The sequence below is a fragment of the Herpailurus yagouaroundi genome, unplaced genomic scaffold, assembly GCF_014898765.1.
Source record: "Herpailurus yagouaroundi ecotype Mexico unplaced genomic scaffold, PumYag 29, whole genome shotgun sequence".
Classification (NCBI taxonomy): Eukaryota; Metazoa; Chordata; class Mammalia; order Carnivora; family Felidae; genus Herpailurus; species Herpailurus yagouaroundi.
The window spans coordinates 62,414,472-62,425,921 of record NW_024412377.1 but is presented as its reverse complement, the minus strand read 5'-3'; positions in this window follow the sequence as shown (position 1 = coordinate 62,425,921).

Genomic DNA, 11,450 nt, shown 5'->3' with positions numbered 1-11,450 from the left:
CCCATGCCTCCCAATCACCCCCTGGGCTGCACCCCCTGAAAGTCAGAATCAGCAAGAAACTGCATCCTTTAAAAGTACATTGTGAGGAAATGGTCTGCATGCTCCGCTTTTGAGAAATGGCCAGACTCAGCACATTGCCTGGCGTAGTCTAAGTGTTGCAAATGGTGCTTCATACACTATTAGCAATGTCACCCTCATTTTTCTGAGCATTTACTATGGTCCAGGCCTGTGGGATACACTACATGCACTTTGATTTCATCCTCAAAATGCTCTAGAAGGTAGATGTCCGCATTTTATATGTGAAGGCATGGGACCAAAGTCTCACATAGCTAGTGCGTGCTGTCTCGTCCTAAAGCTGACTCTCTCATGCCATACTATGCCCCCTCCCGCATGCTAATCAAAGCACATATCTCATCCTGCTATAACTATTTCCTGGATTCAAAATCTTGTTCAAGGAATACTTTCTCTTCCCTAAACCTAACTCTGTAATTAAGGGCAAAGGTCTAACTTTTGTTGAGAACATGCTGTTGGCTGGGTACCTTACAGATAATTATCTCTTAAGCCTCCTCTACCGTTCTTCTGGGTAGGAATTGCTATGCCTATTTTATGGATGGAAATTAATAGTCTGAGAGATTAAGTTTATCTGTGGTCACAGCTAGTAAGAGGATGAACTATCCAATATCTAGCTCCAAAGCCTGTGAATTTAATAAACCATCGCAGCTTCCAAATTTGTAATCCCTCCATTCAGCATTTTTCAAAGTGTTTTCCAGAACAAATGTTAACAGATATCCTGAAATAAGACACTGATGGGGAAACTTGAGAAACACTGGGTTAAGTAAAGTTAAATAGCTCCCTTATTACAGGATGTCTCAAAGCCTCATATAATAACATGCAGTGTGAACGGCTGAGAGGGGGTTATTTATAGTGGGTCCCTCAAACGGACTTGACAGTGAAACCATTCACAGGGCATCTAGCAGGAGCTTGGTTTCATGCAATAAACTCTGGAAAATGTCAAAGTTTGCAGTTCAACTCTCCCTTGAATTCTGTCTGAACCACCATTTTTAGCTGATTCGTCACCCTGACTCCAGCTGTGACTCTGCCCCGCACCGCAACCCAGTCCTCAATGCTGACATTCACAGCATCACCAGTACAAAATACTTCCTTGAATGGGGAGCTGCTCGTGAACGTGGAGGTTTCTTATTGGCTATTGGTCTAACCTGAAGCAATCTGAATGGGCTTCTCCACAGTGAAATTGCCCCATGTAGGAAACTGTTCAGAAAATAGCCTCCAGGAATGCAGTTTGTGTTCTCCCTCATAACCAAATTCTCCTTTAGAGATAACTTTAAGTTAATAGCAGTATTCAGAGCATTCTAAGTCAAGTTAATAAAGTCTAGATTCACCTCCTCTTAAGACTCGGGGCCCAGATCCTACAATTCACTATGTCCTCTGGCTTCCTTTTAACTGCATGAAAATTGGCCACACGTGTAGCGTGTAGCTTACAATAGTCATCATCAGTTTTCACTGAGTATAATCAATAAAAAATTTTAGCATGTGTGTGGCATATATTTATATATGTTTTATGAAATGAATATATCATGGACTGTCTTTTAAGGTAGCAGATTCTTCCACTCCAGGCTTGGTATTCCCTTCCACTTAAAGGGAGCTTCACTAGAGGGGCGCCTGGGTGGCTCAGTCAGTTAAGCATCCGGCTTCGGCTCAGATCATGATCTCACTCTTTGTGAGTTCAAGCCCCACACCGGGCTCTGTGCTGACAGCTCGGAGCCTGAGGTCTGCTTCGGATTCCATGTCTCGCTCTCTCTCTGCTCCTCCCCCCCCCCCACTCTCTCTCTCCCTCAAAAATAAATAAACGTTAAAAATAAAAAAAAAAAAAAGAAGCTTCACTCAACACTCCAGCTTTCTTTCTCCCTAGACAAGAAGAGGACATTCTCTAGATGATTGATATCTAGGGTAGCAGGAGTTCTGTAGGGCATAGCACACTCCTTCTCTCCTGTGTGGAGTCAGATATCTTCGGGGAGCACCCCTTCCAGCTGGCCCCAGACAGTGGGAGGCTTAGTGGTAAAAGGAGCCCCCACAAAAGAAGTCCTGTGCTTTTCCAGGAGCACGTCTAATTCTAGGACCCAGGCATAGGAAACCCATGACTGCTGCCCATCTCACCTAAGCCAGATTCTCCCATGGCTGTCTCAAGAAGAAAACTGACATTTTGTTTTCCAATTCCCGGGTCCTTCTGTCTCCCTCAATTCTAAATTCAGGTGTGGAGAAAGGCAAGTTATATGTTAGGCTCCTTAAAAACCACCTATAGGGGGGCGCCTGGGTGGCTCAGTCGGTTAAGCGTCCGACTTCAGCTCAGGTCACGATCTCACGGCCCGTGAGTTCAAGCCCCACGTCGGGCTCTGGGCTGATGGCTCGGAGCCTGGAGCCTGCTTCCGATTCTGTGTCTCCCTCTCTCTCTGCCCCTCCCCCGTTCATGCTCTGTCTCTCTCTGTCGCAAAAATAAATAAACGTTAAAAAAAAAATTAAAAAAAAAAACCACCTATAGGGGCGCCTCGGGTGGCTCAGTTGGTTAAGCGTTCAATCCTTGGCTTCCGCTCAGGTCACGATCTCACAGTTCATGGGATAGAGCCCCATGTCAGGCTTTGCACTGACCGTATGGAGCCTGCGTGGGATTCTCTGTCTCCCGGTCTCTGTGTCCATCCTCCACTCCCTCCCTCTCTCTGTCAAAAGTAGATAAACATTAAATAGTACCCTATTGGCTACTGATGAAGTTAATTTTAGCTGATTTGTTATAGCAGTTTTTATATTATAATAAAATACGTATGTAAAATTGAAAGTGAAGGATGAGCTAAAAAATATATATAATTAAAAGACATAGTTTCTCACTACTGTGAGATAATAAGAGATTTATATTGGTCTCTGCCCCAAGTTCCCACAGAGAGCTCCTAAAACCCTTGTAAATTGCCTGAATGATAAGAGTACAGGGAACATGTTTGTTCTAATAGTTGGTCTTTGATCCCAGGTTCCCAAAACAGAGCTCCTGAAACCCTTGTGATCTCCCAGGTGGGAGGCATAGCTCTGGTTCTAATAAGGTTCTTCTGGGTAAGCTCCTGGATGGCTCCGGAAGGGGAGTGGTCACCAGAAAGACCAAGCCGTGATTAGAAACTTGGCATTTTCAGCCCATCCCCTTTCTCTTGAGAGAGGAGAGGGGCTGAAAATGGGGTTAATGATCAATGTGCCTACGAGATGAAGACTCCACAGAAATCCCAGTAGTATGGGGCTCCAAGAGCTTCAAAATCGGCAAACACATCCACACCCAGAGGGTAACGCACCCTAATTCCACAAGGACAGAAGCTCCTGCACTCAGGACCCTACCAGACCTCACTATGTAGGTCTGTACATACAGACTTCCATCTGGCTGTTCATTTATATCCTTCATCATATCCTTTAATAAACTGGTAAATGTAAGTGTTTCCTTGAGTTCTGTGAGCCTCTCTAGCAAATTGATTGAACCTGAGGAGGGGGTCATGGGAACCTCCAGTTTGCAGACAAATCAGACAGAAGTTGTAGGTACCCTGGGGACCTAACACAGTTAGCATTTGAGGTGGGGGTGGGGCAGTCTTGTGGGACTGAACCCTTAACCTGGGGTATCTGATACTGTCTCCAGGTAGGTAGTGTTAAAATCAAGTTAAGTGATAGGACACCCAGCTGATGTTGCAGGGAATTGCTTGGGGCGGGGAACATACATTTGGTGACCAGAAATGTCAGAGGTAAAGTTTTCTGTGTGAGTAGTAGACGACACACACAGGAAGGAAAAACACAGGAGACACAGGCAGAAAACAAGTGTTTCGAATTCAGCTACGCTCCAGTGACTTGTCCCATCCACCTCCTGGGCTGTGTGGACCCCACTTTGCAAAACACTGACAAAGCGACCATTATGGCCTTTGGGATTAAACAGACCTGGTTTTGAATTCTGGCTCCGATATACACTTTGTCTTTCTGATACTTAGCATCCTTATCTGTAAAATGGGGACAATAATCTCACACAGTTGTGAAGATTAATGGAAACAATGTATGCCTAGCACATAGCAGGCACTTCTAATAACGCATCATAATTATCATTGTTTCTAGAAAAAGTAAAAAGAATTAACAGTCTTCAGATATTTTCATCGCCTCGGACAGGAGTTAGCACTTTTTCTCAAAGAGTTACATAGTAAATATTTCAGGCTTTGGGAGGCAAGAGTCAAAACTAGAATGTTATGCAAGAACTTACATAACTATTTAAAATGTAACCATTTGAACATGTAAAAACCATCCTTTGCTCTGAAAAAATATGCCGCTGGGAGGATTAGGCCCAAGGGCTAGACTGCTGACCCTTGGCCTAGTCTATATTCATCTTCTATTTTATTACTGTTCTCTAAATGAAAGTTTTACAAAGTGTGTTTGTGAGAACATCAGCCCCTCACATGATCATGAAAAAGCATCATGTGGTCAAATCCATTTGGCAAACACTTGTGTGAGTACCTTCCAAGCCTCTTTCCTTGGAGATCCGTGTGACACGCTAGCACGTTAACGGCTCTGAGAATCCTGCGGTAAGGAAGCTGTTTACCCTGGTTTAATCCAGAATTTCCAAAATGTATATGATAATAGAATTCTCTTTTTCATGTAACATCTAAGAATATCCCACAGAATATACTTTGCATTCAGATGCTCTGCCCCTGAGCTATACCCCCGGCCACCGAATAGACTTCGGAAAATTCTGCTGTAGATCCTAGAAGGTAACCATTATTCAGCATTTCCCTGCACTAAATTGTATTTGTGCCCCGTAATGCATACATCTGAGGAATCTGACTTGGATCGTGTGTGTTAGTTACTATCTTCAGCAGAGTAACCAGGCCAACTTGGTCTTTAGTTTGAAAGAACTATAGACTTTGCTGACTTTTCTCCCTGTGTTTATTTTAGGACCGTAAGAATGTTCACTTGGAGAATGTTAAGGAAGTCCCTGTTAGAAGGATCAAGACGCCTCATATAGCCCCTGTGTGCCCTGGGAATTGTGCCCTGTGTGTTCTTGGAGGAGATCTGAGAGCTAGGCCATGTCCTTGCTGCCAGGAACCTGGATGTGCTAAATTACTGTCACTATGGATTCCTTTTATTATGGTGAGATGCACATAGCATAGTGTTTATCATGTCTACCATTTTTATTTATTTTTTTAATTTTGTTTAACGTTTATTTATTTTTGAGACAGAGAGAGACAGAGCATGAACGGGGGAGGGGCAGAGAGAGAGGGAGACACAGAACCGGAAGCAGGCTCCAGGCTCTGAGCCATCAGCCCAGAGCCCGACTCGGGGCTCAAACTCACAGAACGTGAGATTGTGACCTGAGCTGAAGTCGGACGCTTAACCGACTGAGCCACCCAGGCGCCCCTCATGTCTACCATTTTTAAATGTACATACAGGTCAGTGACATTAAGTACATCACTATGTTGCATAACAATCACCACCATCCATCTCCAGAACTTTTTCATCTTCCCCAACTGAAGCTCCGTCCCCCTTACCACCAACTCCGATATCCACTTCTCCCCACCCCCTGCTAAGCACCATTCTGCTTTCTGCCTCTGAGTTTGACTCTTCCAGGTACCTCACGTAAGTGGAATCATATCTTTCTGTGGCTGGTTTATTTCACTCAACATAATGTCTTCAAAGTTCATCTATATTGTGGCAGTGTCAGAATTTCCTTCCTTTTTTGGGGCGCCTGGGTGGCTCAGTCGGTTAAGCGTCTGCGTTCAGCTCAGGTCACGATCTCGCAGTTCGTGAGTTCAAGCCCCACATCAGGCTCTGTGCTGACAGCTGGGAGCCTGGAGCCTGCTTCGGATTCTGTGTCTCCCTCTCTCTTTGCCCTTCCCCGGCTTGTGCTCTCTCAAAAATAAACATTAAAAAAATTATTTTACAGAATTTCCTTCCTTTTTAAGGCCGAATAATATTCCATATTTGTAGCACGTTTTGTCTATTCATTCATCCGTCGATGGATGCTTGGATTGCTTCCGTCTTTCAGCTATTGTGAATAATGCTGCAATGTACATGAGCGTACAAATATCTGGTTCAGTCCCTGCTTTCAATCCTTTTGGGTATATATTCAGCAGTGACACTGCTGGATCCTATGTAATTCTAGGTTTGATTTTTTTTAAGGAATGGACATACTGTTTTCCACAGTGGCTGCACCTTCAACCGTGTCCGTTGTTCATTTCTGGACCACATTTTTTTACTGAGATATAAAACAACAGTTTCAGGTGTTTAACGTAATGTTGCCTATTTGTATTATTGTGAAATGATCACCACAATCTACTTAGCATCCATTACCACACATAGTTACAAAAATTTTTTTTTACTTGTGATAAAACCATCTAAGGTCTACTCCTTTGGCAGCTCTGAAATATACAATGCAGTACTATTAACTATAGTCATCACGCTGTACCTTACATCCCCGTGACTTATTTATTTTACAACTGGAAGTGTGTTCCTTTTGACCCCCTTCTCTCATCTTGCCCACCCTCTGCTCCCCACCTGTGGTAATTGCCTGTTTTCCGTATCTATGAGTTCTGTTGTTTATTTTAGATTCCACAGGTAAGTGAGATCACATGGTATTTATCTTCCTCTGTCTGACTTATTTCACTTAGCATAATGCTGTCAGGGTCCATCTATGCTGTCACAAATGGCAAAATGTCCTTCTTTTCTATGGTTGAGTAATATTCCACTACTTTATATGCCACATTTTCTTTATTCATCTATTGATGGACACTTAGGTTGCTTCCATGCCTTGGCTGTTGTAAACAATGCTGCAGTGAACTGGGATGAACACGGGTTCAAGCTAGTGTTTTCATTTCCTTTGAATACATACCCGTAAGTGGAACTGCTGGATCATATAGTATCTTTATTTTTAACTTTTTTTAATGTTTATTTCTTTTTGAGACAGAGACAGAGCATGAGTAGGGGTGGGGCAGAGAGAAAGGGAGACACCGAATCCGAAGCAGACTCTAGACTCTGAGCTGTCAGCACAGAGCACGATGCCGGGCTCGAACCCATAAATCATGAGATCATGACCTGAGCCGAAGTCAAACACTTAACCAACTGAGCCACCCGGGTGCTCCTGAAGAACCACCATACCTTTGTCCATAGTGACTGTACCAATTTAAATTCCCACCACAAGTGTATAAAGATTCCCTTTTCTCCGTATCCTTGCTAACACTTGTTACCTCTTGTCTTTTTAAAAACAGCTATTCCCGGGGCGCCTGGGTGGCGCAGTCGGTTAAGCGTCCGACTTCAGCCAGGTCACGATGTTGCGGTCCGTGAGTTCGAGCCCCGCATCAGGCTCTGGGCTGATGGCTCAGAGCCTGGAGCCTGTTTCCGATTCTGTGTCTCCCTCTCTCTCTGCCCCTCCCCCATTCATGCTCTGTCTCTCTCTGTCCCAAAAATAAATAAAAAATGTTGAAAAAAAAATTAAAAACAGCCATTCTACAGGTATTAAGTGATATTTCATCACAGTTTTGATTTGCATTTCCCTGATGATTAGTGATGTTGAGTACTTTTTCATGTACCTGTTGGCCATCTGTATCTCTTCTTTGAAAAAGTGTCTAACCAGATACTCTGCCCATTTTTCAATCAAATTGTGGTTTTTTGCTGTTAAATTGTATGAGGTCTTTACATATTTTGGATCTTAACCCCTTCAGATATATGATTTGCAAATAGTTTCTCCCATTTGGTAGGTTGCCTTTTCACTTTGTTGCTGGTTTCCTGTGCTGTGTAGAAGCTTTTTAGTTTGATGTAGTCCTACTTGTTTATTTTTGATTTGTTGCCTTCGTTCTTGGTGTCAAATCCAAAAACTCATTGCAAGACTAATATCATGGAGCTTACCTACCACCTATTTTTTCTTCTAGGAATTTTATAGTTTCAGGTCTTACATTCAAGTCTTTAATCCATTTTGGATTAATTTTGTGTATGGTATAAGATAGTGGTCCTGTTTCATTTTTTGCATGTGGCTGTCCAGTTTTCCCAGCACCATTTATTGAAGAGACTGTGCTCTCCCTATTGTATATTCCTGACTCCTGTGTTGTAAATTAATGGACCATATCTGCGGATCTGTTTCTTGGCTCTCTATTCTGTTCCATTGATATATGTGTCTGTTTTTATACCAATACCCTACTGTTTTCATTATTATAGCTTTGTAATATAGTTTGAAAGGGAACATGATGCCTCCGGCTTTGTTCTTCTTTTCTTCTTCTCAAGGTTGCTTTGGCTATTTGGAGCCTCTTGTGGTTCCACACAAATTTTAGGATTGTTCGTTCTGTTTCTGTGGGGGAAACAATTTCCATCAGAATTTTGATAGGGAGTGCACTGAATCGGTAAATTGCTTTGGTTAGTATGGACATGTTAACACTATTAATTATTCCAGTCCATGAACACAGTATATCTTCCCACTGATTTGTGCCTTCAGTTTTTTCCATCGGTGTCATAGTGTTCAGGGTTCATACAGGTTTTTCATCTCCTTGGTGAAATTTATTTCTAGGCACTTTATTCTTTTTGATGCAGTTGAAAAGGGGAATTTCTTTATCTGAGAGTTCATTATTAATGTATAGAAACAACAGATTTTGTATATTGATTTTGTACCTTGCAATTTGGCTGCATTCATTTATTAGTTCTGACAGTTTTTAAGTGGTATCTTTAGAGTTTTTCAGACATAATATCATGTCATATGAAAATAGTGACAGTTTTATTCTGCCTTTGCAATTTGGATGTGACTTATTTTTTTTCCCCTTGCCTAATTGTTCTGGCTAGGACTTCCAATATTGTGTTGAGTAAAACTGGCAAGAGTGGCCATGGGCCACATTTTTGACATGGAGCTTCTTATGTTTAAAAATAATTTTTCAGGGGCGCCTGGGTGGCTCAGTCGGTTAAGCGTCTGACTTCAGCTCAGGTCATGATCTCATGGTCCATGGGTTCGAGCCCCGCGTCGGGCTCTGTGCTGACCACTCAGAGCCTGGAGCCTGTTTCGGATTATGTGTCTTCCTCTCTCTCTGCCCCTCCCCCATTCATGCTCTTTCTCTCTCTGTCTCAAAAATAAATAAACGTTAAAAAAATTTTTTTTAATAATTTTTCAGGGCACCTGGGTGGTTCAGTCGGTTAAGTGTCTGACTTCGGCTGAGATCATGCTCTCACGGTCCGTGAGTTCAAGCCCCGCATCGGGCTATGTGTTGACAGCTCAGAGCCTGGAGCCTGCTTCAGGTTCTGTGTCTCCCTCTCTCTCTCTGCCTCTCCCTGGCTCGTACTCTGTCTGTCTCTCTCTCTCTCTCTCAAAAATAAACATTTAAAAAAATGATTTTTCAAATTTGATTTTGTACCTACTCACTTTGAAGATAACAAAAGTCTTGGGGCACCTGGGTGGTTCAGTGGGTTAAGTGTCCAAGTCTTGATTTCGGTCAGATGCATTAGCCTAGGTCATGATCCCAGGGTTGTGGGATCGAACCCCGCATCAGGCTCTGCACTGGGCATTGGAGCCTGCTTAAGATTCTTTCTCTTTCTCCCTCTGCCCGTCCCTTGCATGCTCTCTCTCTCTCTCAAAAAATAAAATAAAACAATAAAGATAACAAAAGTCTTAGAGACTTCCGGTGTCTGGACTGAAATGGTTTCTCATTATAGCATTATCTAACATAAACCAGGCACAAACATGTTCTCTTTGTAAAGAGAGCTAGTATAAAAATGTAAAAATGAACACTTTTAGAAGTTAAACGCCCATCTACAAAACCAATAGAGTTTATCTTACCGTTAATAAGAAAATTAATGCTGCTTTTTTGGATTCTTTTTTATGGTAAAATATATAGAAGGGCTGATGCCGCTTTGGCAAAACCGTACCTCCCCTCACAATGACTGGATGAAGCCAAGCACATTGGAGCAAGGTTTTTTCAGTCGGTTGACCTACATACCCTGTGCATGGTGACAATTCCTCTTTCTACAATGGAAATGCTAGGAAAACCTTCAGTAAGGCAGGATACATCGTGCTGCCATTAGCCCTAATTTGGTGCAAATACTTCACTTAGGTATTGTCTTAGTTTGTTCAGGCTCCTCTAACAAAGTACCGTAGACCGGGTGACTTTGAAACAACCGAAATTTATTTCTCACAGCCCTAGAGGCTGGAAATCTGAGGTCATGGTGCCAGCAGGTTCAGGTTCTAGTGAAAGCCCTCTTCTGGGTAACAGACGGCTGTCTTCTGATGGTATCCTCACATCGTGGAAAGAAAGCAAGTTGATTCTCTGACCTGTGCTTTCAAAAGGGCACAATTCTCAGGACACCTGGGTGGTTCCACCGGTTAGGTGTCCGACTTCGGCTCAGGTCATGATTTCATGGTTCGTGGGTTTGAGACCCTCATCGGGCTCTGTGCTGACAGCTCAGAGCCTGGAGCCTGCTTCGGATTCCGGGTCTCCCACTCTCTCTGCCCCTCCCCTGCTCATGCTCTGTCTCTCTCTGTCTCTCAATAATAAATAAACATTTAAAAAAATGTTTAAAGATCATCAAAATGAAAATGCAAAATTTAAACATTCTTCTAGATAAGTTTTATACCCAAGAAATACTGTCTTTCTAACCCTCCCCCTAACTGCGCCAACCCCTAGGGACAAGCACACAGACACTCTCCAGTTGGACACTCTTTCTGCCACCAGCCTCTCTACTTCCCGTGAACACGCCCCGCATGGAAAAAGGTGTAAAGAAGTTCTGTGTGTGTTCTGGAAGGCATTTGGAAAGTGCTGGGATCACCCAATGCTTTACTTGCACTCTGGGGCTGGCTCCCTAAGAGCACAGAGTAGCAGTGTATTAAAAGACACCCAAAGCTGCTCCTGGAATTTCGTTCTTGCCCAAAAATTGGTGATAGGAAAAAAAGTTTGGATTCGAGGTTTAAGCAATTTAACCAGCAAGTCATTTTACACATTTTCATGTTGAAATAAACAAGGATAGGTTATGCAGTAGAATATAAAATTTGCACTTTTAAGATAAAACTGCAGACTTCAAAGTAATTTTGGCTTCGGTGGACTGCTCCGGGCCAGGCCCCAGGCCCCTTGAGGGAACTTGAGTCAGTAAAGTTTGAGAAACTAAGTGATTCATCACTCCTGCCACTGGCAAATAGGGCGAAACCAATTAGGAGACTCTCTCCTTCCAGGTGTAGTCTTCTAACTGGGTTCGTTATCAATCAAAACCAGATGCCCCATAGAGGATGAGCTGTAGAGATTCTCAGAAAAAGGTCCCACAATAGTACCCTAAGTGTGGGCAGAGAGAGCTTGTGTGCAAAAGCAAATGCTTCTGAGAAACTCCTGCTTGGTAAAACTTAAAAAAAAATTTTTTTTAATGTTTATTTATTTTTGAGAGAGACAGAGAGACAGAGCATGAGCAGGGGAGGG